Below are 12,892 nucleotides of genomic sequence, written 5' to 3' on the forward strand. Positions count from 1 at the left end.
AGGATGTTGTTGTGTGTGCTTTTTTGTGCATGAGCGTGTGTGTGTGTGTGTGTGTGTGTGTGTATTTGCGTGTGTGTGTGTGTGTGTATGTGTGTGTTCGTGTGTCTACCGAGGCTTGAACTCAGAGTCTATGTGGTATCCTTTAGCTTGTTTGCACAAGGTTGGTGCTCTACCACTTGAACTACAGTACACATCAGCTCCCAGCAGCCCCTGACTGTGTCTGGGCCATGGCAGTAAGTTCCATGGGACCTGCCCCTCCATCCGTGCACAGGGCCACAGGACCAAGGGAAATGTCACTATGGATGCTCTTTTGTAGTCGGCCCACGACTGAAGACCTTCATTGGACCTCATGCACTGGTGAGCCCTGGAACTCCAGGGATAGCGAATGCTACAAGCACCAGCCAGCCGGCTGTGGATTCCTGAATCCACAACTCTTTCATGAGCCCAACTCAACACCCACCAGAGGTGTGCCTGACAGATTTGCACTCTTGTGATATCTACATGAGTAGGCTTTACCTGCCATGCCACCTTCTTCTGCCCCTCCTGGCCCAGAACTGTGGTCTGAGACATTGATTTACTGCTCAGACCCACACTGCACCCATGACAGATTTCATTCTGATGAGCCAGACAATGACCTCCATGCCCCAAGGCTGGACACTTCTCTGATAATGTGGCTCAATCTGTAGGCAAAAGCCTCCAAATGGGCTGCTTTCAAGACTTGTAGGATACCTAGACATTGGGAGAAACTCAGGGGCCCACTGGAAAATACTCTGCTTAGAGCCACAAAGTGAGATCCAAGCAGGCCAAGTGTTGGTCATGGGTTGCTGTCACCTAGCTTCAGCTTACCACTTGAGCCAGAGGGCCACTTCCAGGTTTCTGGAGTTTCAGAGTCCCCGGACTTTCCTGCCTGGGCTGGCTTTGAACCGCGACCCTCACATCTCAGCCTCCTGAGGAGCTAGACGGATAGGCATGAGCCACCAGTGCCTGGCTGATCTGGCCTTTCACAACAGTGGACTAGGAGCTCCTGAAAGCTTTTCTTTATTTTTTTGCCAGAACTGGCCTTGAACTCAGGGCTAGGCTCTGGTCTCCTAACTTTTTCCCTCGAGGTTGGCACTTTACCACTTGAGCCATAGCGCAATTTCTGGCTTTGGGTAGTTCACTGGCAAGAAGAGTCTCACTAAGTTTCCTCCTCTGAGCTGGCTTTGACCCACGATCTCTGAACCCAGTCTCCTGATTAGCTAGGATTTACAGGAGTTGAACCACTGTTAACATTGGGCTAGAAGCTTTTCTTAAGCAAGAGTTCTTCCCTGCGTTTGCCTTGACTCCTCAATGCAAAGGATGCCTGAGTGTCAGGAGCTGTGAAAAATAGGCTTCCAGCCACAAGAAATGGCTGAGGTCCATGGAGAAAAGTCAAGCTAAACTTCCCCCTGGGCCTCATTCTGGGACCCCATCCTCTTCCCTACCAGTGACTCAAGTACAAACCTTGACCCAGACTCGCATGTCCTGCCAGATTTGTCTGAAGCCACAGAACCTCCATTCCACCCACACCACCTGCTCTACACCACACCTCAGGACCTTTGCCCATGTTGTACCTTCTGCATTAGGCTCTCTATCCTGTTTCACGCCTTAGAACTTCTGTGGAATTTTGGTACTGGTTATATCACCTGCTGGAGCAAGTCTTCCCTTCCTTTTTCCCTCGAGATACGGAAATTGTGCAGGCTAACTGGCAAATGCTCTATCTTGGGGTGTGTGTGTGTGTGTGTGTGTGTGTGTGTGTGTGTGTGTGTGTGTCTGTGTGTCTGTGTGTCTGTGTGTCTGTGCCAGTCCTGGGGTTTGAATTCATGGCCTGGACACTATCCCTGAGTGTTTGTGCTCAAAGCAGGCACTCTACTCCTTGAATCCCAACTCTTCTTCTGGCTTTTTGGGTGTTTAATTGGACAAAATTGTTCATATAGACTTTGTGCTTGTAATTGTCATCCTCAGAACTCAGCCTCCTGAGTAGCTTGAGATTACTGGGGTGAACCACAAGCACCTGCCCCTCTACCTCTTTCCTCTAACCTCGGCCCTCCTGAGTCCCAGAAGAATATGTCTCACCAGGCTCCCTTTTATTTTTTTGCCAGTGTTGGGGCATAAACTCAGGGTCTGGGCATGTTCCTTAGCTTCTTTTGCTCAAGGCTAGTCACAGTGCCACATTTGGCTTTTTCTGTTTCTGTGGTACTGAGGAATTGAAACCAGGGCTTCGTGCCTATTAGGTAAGCACTCTACCGCTAAGCCATATTTGAAGCCCAAGGCTGACTTGTAACAGGAGTTATGAGGGTGGGATTTATTGGCTTACCCTTTGGCATAGAAATCGCTGACTATTTCATAACTTTGCCAAGATTTGGGACCAGTCAATGACTCGGCAATGAGGAATGATGAATGAGTGAGAGCCACCAGGCCCCACAGGCCTAGGCTCACATCCTACAGAGGGATAGAGAATATAGATCCAGAAACTTCGACTACTCCTGGAGGCAGTGGCTGGCTGCTAGGTGTCCCAATGGGACACCTCAGCTAGAACATAATGCATCCATTGCACACACCAGCCCAGGCAAAGCCTTCAGGGCTTCAGTTATTAAATGGCAGAGGGATGCTTTGTTCAAGCTGCCGGCTCATGCTTAATATTCTCTGAGGGCTTGTCCCAACCGGCCCAGGGGCGGCTGGGCATGGGCAACCTGCTGAATGCCCATCATCCATACATCATCCATCCATACACAGAGACATGGAGTTACTTCTCCCTTTTTGTTGGGGGGGAGGTGCAGGTGTGGGGTTTAACTATGAGCCTAGGCCTTGTCCCTTAGCTACTTTTGCTCAGGGGAAGCGCTCTGCAACTTGAGCTACAGCCCCACTCATGGTGTTATTTTTTTTCCTGTGATCTCTTAGAAATAAGACTGTTGCCGACTTTCTTGCCCTGGCTGAATTCAAATTGGCATTCGCTACATCTCAGCATCCTGAGGAGCTAGGATTACAGGCAGAAACCGCTGACACTGGGTTTCTTTTCTTCCTGTTGTTCTTTTTTTTAATCGTAACAATTTGAAATCTTCAAGGTGTCATTCCAAGGGTTTGCATTCGAAGTAAACTACCGAGTCCTGGAGTTCAAATGCTAGGACTGCTACCCACAAATGGAGGGAGATCCTGACAAACTCATTCCTATTTTTGTGAATGCTAATGGAATGTTATAAAAGAAATAATTAAATTTGCAGTTAATGCATGATTCTATTTTAGAATGCCACACAAATATCATTGGATTTATGTCTTCCATTCTAGCACCATAGTATGATTCCCGAAATGGAAGGATATTGACTAATTTTTAATTAATGCTTTTATAAGTATTCTACCATGATACTTCATTAAATAGTGGCATAATGTAATAACTAATTATTGGTAATAATATACATAATTGAATATCCTCACATTCCCTCTTTTTCTCTATATTACACACACACACACACACACATATATATATATATATATATATATATATATATATATATATATTTATGTATGTATATATATACACACACACATACATATCTATCAATGTGTATATTGGGCACTACTCTGGCTTGATCTAAGGTCCTCAGAATTTCCTGGCAGCTCAGTTTGCTAGAGGCTGGTGTGCTAAGACTGAGACCCCATTTATGAATTGGGCATTCTAGGCTGTGAGTTAAAATCCAGCAAGGCCAAAAATTTATTCATGAAGTAAGAAGCCAATTTGACAAATTTTTGTCTTTTCTGTGAAAGTCCTGGGTATCAGTACGATATATAATCCATATGCAAATATAATCTAGATGAAATGATGTAATAAATGAAGTGTTATATGTATAATACTAAATAAATAAGGGTAATAAACCTTATACGCATTAAACCCATGTATGTAAATTGATCTCATATATGAATATTATGCTAAGGCTTTAATTCAGACCCTGGTAACTGGTCTGAATTTCTTGTCTTTAAGGTCAGTGAGCTTCGCCTTCACCCACAATGCTACAGAGTTACCCAGACCCTAAGTTCAATCCCAGGCCTGCCAGATCAATGATGCAAATTGCACGCCAGAGCCTTATTATTTATTTATTTACTTATTTACTTATTTGCCAAGTACGGGGCTTGATCTTAGGTCTTGGCACCTCTGCCACAGCCAACCCTGGTTTCCTAGGACCCGAGTTCAAATCTCGGGGCTGGTAAAAATAATAAGGAAAAGGATAAAATTGAGAAGTTCAAGAAGGTGGTATTACTTTTTTTTTTCCTTTGAATTGTGACCATCCTGGGTCTAAATGACAAGGCCCAGAAAGTACACATGACCTTGCATTGCTGATGTTTGGTGGGCTATTAGGGAAGCCATAGCCGAAACCAGCAACTTAGACCTGGAGGTCGAATCCTGGGACTGCCATTAATGAATGGCGGGATGGTTTAAGAAATGCATTCCGATGTTACATCCGTACAAATGGAATGTTATAAAAGTAAGAATTGATTTAGTATTAGATAGCTACCTCACTAGGTAGGTAGGTAGGTAGGTAGGTAGATGATAGATAGATAGATAGATAGATAGATAGATAGATAGATAGATAGATAGATAGATAGATAGATAGATAATAGGCGAATCAGGAGGAATGAAGGAAACAATTCCCAGTCATGAGACCTTCTGCAGTGCTCTAGGCCACCAACATCGCCATCACACACCACAGAGCAGGAAGACTGTCCCTATCCCACTTCTCAGGCAGCAGAAGAGCCAAGAGGGCAGAGCCAGGTTCTAACTCAGGTGCTTGGAGATAGTAGAGAAAGGGCCCTGCCTCTCCTTGGACTGGGGATTTGCATTAATGATGTGGAGAATGAAGGAAGGAGAATGGACTGGAAGAGGTAGAAGAAGGGCCTTCAAATCTGACAGAGTCAAAAACCTACTCCCTAAGATCAGAGAGAAGGGTTTTTCTACTCTGTTCCTCCCCTCTCCCCCATGAAACTGGCTCTCTATTATTAACTTAAAGATACACTGAGGCTCCCTTCACTTGAGGGAAAAATTTTAATTAGTCATTGTTTGAAGAGGCTGAGAAAAGCCTGACCCTGGTGTAACTCTAACAAATGTTTGAGGTTTCCTCTTTGGAAATGAGTAAAGTGGTTTTGCAGCTCACTTCCCTGTTGAGTGTGTACATTCTGCCTCCTAATCCTGCAGGCCTAGGTCTCTTCACCTAGCCCGGCTTTTGAAACTGTTTTCTGTCCTTCAAATTCAGTGTTACACTGGAGTTCTTCCTGCTAACAGGGCTAAGGCTTGGATCCTGAGAACTTCATTTGAACCCAGGATGGGTCAACAATGTTTCTTTCCTGTTTCTATAGCTTGAGAACTCTAAGAACATTTAGAGTGCAAGTAACCTCTCATCACCAAAGGAAACACACAGGAAGCTCTTGAACTTCTGACCTTTCAGAAGTGGAAGTCAGAGTGTCGTAGACTTTCCTACCTTGGCTGGCTTCACCCTGTGATCCTGAGACCTCAGTCTCCTGAGCTAGAGTTATGGGCCTGAGCTACTGGTGCTGTGCTAGGTTCAGAACAGTAATGACATTGACAATATAAGTCAAGTGCTTATCACAAAGGGCTTGGGGAGCATATTATGCCTTTCAACATTGGACCTTTCAGATCTCTGTAGGACACAAGGTTATAATGTTAGAGTCTGAGAGGCTGGGCATATGGATCTGCTATACTTGAACCTTGAGCCCTGACTCCAACTCTGGTGTATATCAATGTTCATTTTCCAGAAAATGTTCTCATAATTAGCAAATAGGAAAAGTACTTTGATTATCCCTCACTCTTTTTCCAGTTGTTTTTCTTATTCTGAAGCCTGGGTGCTCTCCCTGCACCCTTCAGCTCAAGCCGAACACTCTACTACTTGAGCCACAGTGCCAAGTGAGGTCTTTTGGTGATTCATTGGAGAAAAGAGTCTAACAGGCTTTCCTTGTGTAGGCTGTCTTGGAACTGTGGTCTTCAGATCTCAGTCTCCTGAGAAGCTAGGGTTCCAAGAATTCCCCACCAGCAACTGGCCTATTGTTTTTGCCAGTCCTGGGGCTTGATCTAAGGGCCTGGGTACTGTCTCTGAGCTTCTTTTTCTCAAGGCTATCACTCTATCACTTGAGCCACTCCACAGCTTCTGGGTTTTTCTGAGTATGTGGCACTGAGGATTCAAACCCTGGCATTCATGCATGCTGAGCAAGCTCTATACCACTAAGCCACATTTCCAGCCCCACTCTTAAAATTTTATCCCGCAACTTGCCTATCCTCAAGAAAAGGCTTCTGAGTATAAATCATCTAAAGGAATCCCTATAGTAAGTTGTCAAAAGATAACTAAGACAAAGCTCATACTTGGGAGAGACTCTAAACATGTGATGACTGTGACTAATGCCTCCATTTAATTATGTATCATTAAATGTTTCAACATTTAATATAGTATTAATGAATAACAAGTCAATGATCTGATTTATTGTGTATAATTTTATACTAGATGTACAAAACATAATAAATATTATGTGTATAATAATACTAAATACAATAAACTATAAAATGAATAAAATAAAATAAATACAAAATCAATAATTATAATAATCAATATATAATATGCATGCAAATGTACATATATATCATATATTACACATGTATAGAAATATTTTTTACATTGCAGGGCCTCAATGCAGGCTCTGGGAACTCTAGCTTGAATTTCTTTTCCTCAAGGACAGTGAGCTTCCCCTTCACCAATAGAGTAAAAGAGTTACCTGGAAATGAGCTCAAATCCCTTCAATGGCAGAAATACTGGCTCCAATTCCAAGACAATGACTTAAAATTTTTAATGGAAGCACTTATGTTTATTCAGTTCCATACTGAACATTAAAAAAAAGCAATGTAGAATTTTGTACAGTTATTCAGATATCCTTCCCTTACCCCCAAAGTGCTTCTTTGAGCACTACATTATTTATGTATGTTTTTTATTATAAAAATGTTGTACAGAGGGGTTACAGTTACATTAACAAAGTAATGAGTACATTTCCTATTGAGCATTGTTGCTTCCTCCTTTGTTCTCCTCCTACCTGTTTGATCTTCATCTGTCCCGCGGAAAATGAATGGGGTCCATGGAAAGGTAAGTGTGCTGCTAGCCCATTCGCCAGCCTCCCATATCCCCGGACACAGTCAGATGCAGCAGGGAGTCAAGTCAAGCAGGAACTCGTTTATCACCATGCAGCAAGCAATTTTTAAAGCAAAAAACCGCGTGGCATGGAAAGGGAAGAAAAGGAACCAACCAATCACTGTAGAGGTCACCCTATCATGCACCTAAGCTTTCTCGACTTTCTCTGCTGTCTTTCTAGCTATTCAACTACAGACGTCACTTTGCCTGGTTGTGGTACACAGTCAGATTTTAACATAAACAACTCCGACTCTGCCCACTCAACTGCCTCTCAGCGCCACCTTTGCTGTCCATGTGCCCTACAGATTCCCCCTTTTATAATGGCAAACCCACCCCTTTGCTGAGGTTCACGTCAGGGCACCTCTTATGAGGTTTGCCCAATTGGCACCTCCTCTTTCCGTGGTTCACCTAAAATATGGAGTAATCTTCAGCACTGAGCTTATCATAATAGACACGGAGAGCCTTGCATTGGATCTCTTGAGCTCCACCCTTTTCGATATAACCGCAACCCCCACATCCTGCTCATTTCCCAGTTAGTTATCCTTTTTCCCTCCTCAGTAAAGTTAATAAACGTCAGCCCCACCACAGTTAGAAATGTCCGAAGCAGTTCGATTACTTCTGGGACATATATAAAGTCACTATCTTATAAGGTTGACCTCTTTAAAGCATGGGAGCAGCATGGATATTGGGGTTACCACACATGAGGCACAGTGCATCCTCGTGGGCCCCCACACTCAGGCCATCCTTGGTAAAGGGGGTCTCAATCTCCAACATCCCAGGATCCTCTAGCCAGGTCAAAGATGTCAAAATGAAGCCCAGGCCACCAGGTCGAAGGGACAGCTTCTCTATTGGTGCTGTTGATGATTTCTCCATTTGATCACTGCCCAGGTCAGTCATTGAGGTTGATGTGGATTCCGTAGCGCCATTGCCAGGACTAGGAGAGTCAGGACAGCCAATAGCTGGAGTATCACCATCTGCAATTGTTAAAGAACGCAAGAGCTTCTCAAGGGCTGATTGCCCTTGGAGATGGTCAGTAATTATCTTTTTAGCTTTCCCTCTTTTAAACACAAGCCTCGACCGGCATAGCCATTTTACTTTCCTTGTTGGTTAGTTTATCCTTGGGCTTCTTCCTGTATAGAAGAAATGGGTAAAACTTAAAGTTCCTGGCTGGGATCCAAATGGGGGCTGTCTCTCCTATGGGAAAAACATATCTGAATCCCCTGCCCATGGTAACTAGGGGGTCAGGTCTGCTCCATTGTTGTGTCAGGGGGTCCTTCCACCTGACTTTCACTTGGGGCTTAGGATTTAGTTGTCCCCAGTGCTTCTAAAACCTGGATTCAATTGCCCCTTTTGAAAAATTTAAAATGTTAATGGTAAAGAAAGCTATCTGTAACTATATATGGGGGTTAACTCCCACTTATTTCTATAATTACTTGGCCTTGGAGATTATAGGGATTTCTGTATGAGTAATAGGCCATCTGTCAAAGAACTATGACATTGCTTTACTAACAAAACAATGTCCATTATAGTTTTAACTTGTGCTAGTAGACCCAAGGTACCAAAGCATTGAAGAAAATGTGCTTCTGAATGTTTAGTTCTTTCTCCTGTATGTGCTGTAGCCCAACATGCTCCTGAATAGGTATCTATAGAAACAAATATATATTTAAGCTTACCAAAGGCTGGAAAATGAGTCACATCAGTTTGCCAGAGGACATTGGGTTTGAGGCCTCTGGGATTTACCCCTGGTGGTTGTAGCGGGGGTTCTTTTAAGAAGGGCTGGCATGTTTTACGGGTATGTACTATCCTTTTGAGGTCCTTTATAGGAATCTGAGGAAATCTATGTTGAAAACCTCTCCAATTATTGTGGGTTAAATCATGTAAACGGGTGGCCTCTTGTAACATTAAAGCTTGTGGGCCAGTAGCTAACTGGTCTGTCCAATTATTGCCCATGGATAAAAACCCAGGAAGTTTTGAATGCCCTCTTAAATGTTGAATATGAATAGGGGCTCCCCGTCCATCTAATAGGCAATTAAGGGTGTCCAAAATGGGAAAACAGGGTTTCCATCCAGCTTAATATGTGCCTGGGGAATATGAGGGAGCAAGTTAATCATATAAACTATCAGAATACAAATCAAGGGGTTTTTGAATGTCCCGAAGGACCATAATTACAGCAAACATTTCTTTTTATTGTGCTGACCCTTGACAAGGTTGAAATCTTTGTTGGCTTGGGGTCTTTTGCTCCTCCTCAAAGGCTGCATACGCAGAGCCTGTTTTACCTCCATCAGTAAAAACATGGAAAGAGCCAGGAATAGGTGTAGGAGAAAATAGAGAAGGCATTATGAGGGGAAGTCACCATAACATGACGGTCCATTTAGATGACCCATAATGGCAGTCAATTTGACCTAGAAACCCTTCCAGGGAGAGAGCAATTTGAGCATTGGCTCAAGTGAACACTCAACGTCTGCCATCCGAAAAGGAAAAACAATGGAGTGAGGGTCAAGGCCATAATGCCTTTGGGATTGGGTCTTTCCCTTGACAATAGCATCGGCAAGTTGGTCTGCCTGAGAGTACACCTGAGGTGTGTCCCCAAGGGGAGTGTGAACCCACTCTAATGGCTACCCCCCTTTGACTTAAAACTGCAGAAATCAATGTAACACCTGCAAACAACGAGAGGGAAATGGGCTTAAGAATAGAATACCTTTTCAGGGAAAGTTCATCTAGGGCTCTTTGGAACTGTAAAAATATTGCCCTATGGCTGCTTGTAATTATAATAACTTCTTGGGGTGTCCTGTCTTTTAGTCGGGTGAATAAGGGCACAAGACTATTTTAGGGATGGGAACCCATGGAAACAACCAATTTATTTCCCCTAAAAGACTTTGAAGTTGGGTTAGGGACAGAGATGCTGGAATATCCAGCAAAGGCTTAAGGGGGCAGGCCTGAGTCAAGGTAAGGTGGGATCCGAACACCTTAAAAGGAGGTACCATTTGAATTTTATTTAGGGCTATGGTAAAAACTCCCTTTTTTAATATGGTGAGAACCTGGGCTAGAAGGCCCTCCAGGCGGCCCAGGTATTGGTGCCCCAGAATTATGTCATCCATGTAGGCATAAGCAAGGGAGGTGTCTGAACCCAGCACAGGCCCTAAAAGTGTGGCCAAGTATTGTTAGCAAAAGGCCACGCTACTGGCCATTCCCTGTGGCAGCAACGTCCATTCAAACCCCCGATCAGGATGGGAAAAAATTAAGAGAAGGGATGGAGAAGGCAAATTTCTTGCAGTCATCCAGATGCAAGGGGATCAAAAAAAAAAAAAACTATCTTTAATATCAATTACAACCAAGGTATATTCTGAAGCGGGAGTCCAGGGCATTCCTCTTAGGGAATTCCTACTAGCTCTATCCTTTCAGTTACCTTATGTAGATCTTGGAGCATGAACTAAGCCCGGATGCTTTTCGGATAACAAATATACAGGTGCGTTCCAAGGACTCACAGAAGGAAGTATGTGCCCAAGTTTTATCTGTTCCTCCACCAAAAAGTGGCGTGCTACAAGTTTAGGTTAGGTCAATGGCCACTGCTTCACCCAAATAGGGCTTCTAGGTTTCCACCTAATGGGAGGTACTTGGGGGACAATTGCCTTTAGGATTGGGGGTGCACCCAAGTGGGTTCCTTATGTTCTTCTCTGTACTTATGAAATTTAAAAAATTCTTTTTCTTAACTCCCTCTAGATCCTGTTTAAGTCTTTGTGATTTTACTCCATCCAGGATATCATCATAGGATGCTCGATGGTCTGTAGTGACCACAGCATCCATTTGTCTTAGCATGTCTTGCCCTAGTAAATTGGCGGTGAGGTTTTTTGTCACTAAAGGGCATATCTTTCCCTGCTCTCCATCTAAGCTAGTCCATTTCATAAGGGCGACCGACTCTTTGGACTGGGATTTGCCCCCTACACCCAATATCGGGGGCCCGTGTGCAAGCTTCCAGTCCTAGGGAACTTCCTCCTCCCTGAGTATGGTTCAATATGCCCTCACGTCAATTAGGCAGTGAAACTGCTTTACACCTATGAAAACACTCATTTTAGGGTGGAGTCCTTCCCTCAGGGGGATGGTCCAATGGGCCTGGGTCGTCCTGCCATGAGGCTGCCTGGGCCTTACAGCAGAGGGGGATCCTCCTTGAGCTAACGGGGCTGGAGGATGCCCCTCCCCTAGCTTAAAGGCTTCCTATCTAAATCAAATTTGGATCAACAATCCTTTTTCCAATGGTATCCCTTCCTGCACCTTTGGCAGGGTGTAGGGAGTGGTTTGGACCCCCCAGGCTGGTTGGCAATGGGTGGAGGGCAGGGGGGATTGTTTTGAACAGTCCCGCTTAAAGGAGACCTCCTGTCGGCATTTAAAACAAGTCCCTCTCCCTGATGGCCTTGGGGTTCCTTGGCCCTGGGATGCCAGAGCCTGGGTAAAAGCCTGCAGATGTCTGAGCCTGTAAAGGTAAAGATAGTGATTGGGCCTGAGGCTGTTGTGTTCCACATCCTGGGAGGCCACCACCCATGTGCTCATGGAACACTCTCTCAATCCCATGCAGGCTGTGTGGTGGTCTGCATTCATCCCTTCCGAAACCAGTAGCTTTACAAACTGATCTCGGAGGTCCCCTGCTGGTGACTTGCGGTGAACACTCTGTTGGACTCGGTCTATAATATCAGGTAGAAGCTCACTCAGGTTTTGTCTCACTCCTGCTATGGGGAACTTAGTGGGTCCTTCATCCAATTAGTACCACTCGGCAAGTCTGTCCTGCCTCACGTGGTCGCAGTACGGGCCAGTTATTGAGTGATGTCTGTATCTTATTTTTATATATTATATTATTACCAATTATTTGGTATAAAATTATACCTCCATTAATTAATCACAGTAGGAGACTTAATAAAGTATTAATTAATCAATGACCTATATTTATTGCTTACAATCATATACTGGAATGACTAGCTAATTTGTAATTTAATTAGTACATTTCAAACATTGTATTTGTATTCCTATAGATAAGAACAAGTTTCCTAGATCTTCAGCCGTGTGCAGTCCCGGGATTGAACTCAGGGCCTAGGTGTCTGGGTTGGACTCAGGCTTCACTGACAGCCTCCAGCCTGCGACCATGCAAGGTCATGTACAATTTTCAAGACAAGTAATTGAGACCCAGGAGGGTCACAGTACTAAGGAATCAAAGGTAAAACTGTTGTATAAAACTTCCTGGTCTTTTCCTCCTCCGTTTTTGTTGGTTTGATGGGGTTTTTTGGGTTTGTTTTTGTTTTTGTTTTTTTGCAAGAACTGGGAGTTGAACTTGGGTCCTAGGATACCTGAATCATCTGTGGGTGTAAAAGCTGCACCCAGCCTAGGGTAATCATGGTTTAAGACACAATAAAATGCTTCCTTGAGCAAAAGATGCTCAGGGAAAATATCTAGGCTCACAGTTCAAGCCTCAGGAATTGCCACAAAAAAAGAGCCAGTAGCTCCATGTGTCTGTGAATGTATCCATGTATTTGTATCAGTGAACATCCAGATTCTTTATGAAGAAAGGCACCCAGATAAGAAATTTGCTTTGAATAGAAAGATTTCATAGCACAGAGAGTACTTTCAAGATGGTGCATGTTCCTTGGCACCCCTCAATGTTCCCAGTGTAGCCTGAGGGGTTCTTCATACCCCAGGCTGCTAGAGAAAGT

The sequence above is a fragment of the Dipodomys spectabilis genome, unplaced genomic scaffold, assembly GCF_019054845.1.
Source record: "Dipodomys spectabilis isolate Male_0828 unplaced genomic scaffold, ASM1905484v1 ptg000134l, whole genome shotgun sequence".
NCBI lineage: Eukaryota > Metazoa > Chordata > Mammalia > Rodentia > Heteromyidae > Dipodomys > Dipodomys spectabilis.